Source organism: Dasypus novemcinctus, chromosome 5 (assembly GCF_030445035.2).
Source record: "Dasypus novemcinctus isolate mDasNov1 chromosome 5, mDasNov1.1.hap2, whole genome shotgun sequence".
NCBI classification, from domain to species: domain Eukaryota; kingdom Metazoa; phylum Chordata; class Mammalia; order Cingulata; family Dasypodidae; genus Dasypus; species Dasypus novemcinctus.
The window spans coordinates 38,643,741-38,645,617 of NC_080677.1; the positions used below are offsets into that span (position 1 = coordinate 38,643,741).

At 40.5% G+C, this 1,877-nt stretch overlaps 1 pseudogene; it reads right to left on the reverse strand.

The window, feature by feature from the left end:
* Positions 1 to 400: 400 nt before the first annotated feature.
* Positions 401 to 1,143, reverse strand: LOC101424604 (voltage-dependent anion-selective channel protein 2-like; annotated as a pseudogene).
* Between the last annotated feature and the right edge of the window lie 734 nt (positions 1,144 to 1,877).

Genomic DNA, 1,877 nt, shown 5'->3' on the forward strand with positions numbered 1-1,877 from the left:
ATCTTGCTCCAACACGTGACAAATAATTTTGGTGAGGGAAGTAACTTAAGCTTTATAGCCTGGTATGTGTAAGCTCCTACCCCAAATAAATATCCTTTATAAAAACCAACAGATTTCTGGCATTTTGTATAAGCACCCCTTTGGCTGACTAATACAGGTGGGTAGCCGATTTAATAGTTAAATATATTTAAATAATGTATAGGTGACCGCATGATTGCAGCATTGGTAACTAGATTACCAATACAACTAGAAACCAGTCAAAAAATAATGGTCTAAATATTTAAAATACAGTTCTTATTTAGATCATGCTTTGTTTTGATTACCTTTTTGGTGGGAAGAGGATATCACAAAGAAAATACATTAAGGCCATATCTTCTTATATCCTTTCCCAGAGATTTCTTCAGCTGGAGTAAGCCTCCAATTCCAGGGCAAGCCCACATCTGTGGCCTCCAGCATTAATACTCTTCCCATCTACCCAGGCAGACAGAGTAAGCTTCACACCAGACCTCAGAGCCTGAGTGTAGCCCACTCCAATTATACTAGAGTTGTTAACTTTAGCAGAAATAGAAGCAGTGGAATCTAACTGATATTTAGCTGCAATGCCAAAACGAGTGCAGTTGGCACCTAATGTCCAAGCAAGGTTTACTGAAGTGTCAGTATCTTTACATGCCTTCTGATAAATTGATCCTCCAAATTCTGTCCAATCATTGACATTAATGTTTAGCTGAAAGTCTCCAGTTCCGTGGCCCACTGCAAAGTTATTTCTCATCGGTTTTAATTTGGCACTGTCAAAGGTCATCTGGTAACCAGCAAGCCAGCTCTCATAACCAAAGACAGCTGAACCATGGATTGCAGGTCCAGCAAAATCAAAGTCAACATCACAACCAAGGTTTACACACTCCCTCTTGTATGAAGACTTGATTTCACCACATTTTTCCCCCATGTTTGGAGAAGTGGTATCAAATGTTACTTTCAAACCTTGACAAATCTGGTCTTTGATTGCAATTTCTGTTTCCAGAGTGTTCTCAGTCTTCCATTTTTCTGTGAAAGTGAGACCATACTGACGCCATTGTATTTGGTCCCCAAAGTCCGAGTAACTTCAGCAGTGTCTGTATTAGATGAACCGGATGTTGAGAATTCCATGCCACAGTGTGACACTGTTTTCACATCCTATTTCACCAAACTAAAACCAAATCCTTTGTTGAAAATGTCTCTGGCAGCTTTGCCAAGGTTAATATATGATGGAGGTATACAGAGTGGCTGCACGCAGCTCTGTCCGTGGGTCACTATGGAGAGGCCATGGGAAGGGGTGGTCTGGTTGTCTCTGGGGGAGCCTGCCACTGCCACTCTGCTGGTAGCTTAAGCAGCTAGGCTTGTTCAAGACGGATGCAGCTGCCACGGCTGGAGGATGAAGGGCAGGTGTGGGGTTTTATTTTGAGAGTTTATTATGTTTCTGACATCAGTAGAGGGTGGAATTAAGAGTAAGAGGCCAAGAATCACCATGGGATAAGCAATGCCAGAATTTGTTTCCCTTTGAAAGGAAGCAGAAAATTAATGAACCAAGAAGTACAGGGAGAAATAGATGGGGTGGGGGAGGGTGGGCAGTGACAATCACAGTATGAAAGGTACACCTCTGGGAACAGAACATATGCAATCATCTGTTTTATGAGAAATACTCATAGCAAACTGTATGATGATGCCAGTATTTTCATGATTTTTAGAGTGGATCAGTGTCTGCAAGTTATTTCAGGAGTTCACAATGATGTTATTAATAAGGTACTCCCAAGTTAAATATAATCTTATGAATCAATTTTTTTGTCTTTAATGTTTTTATTTCCTTTTTAGTGCTGGTATTAAAATGTGGTTATTTTGGGGTC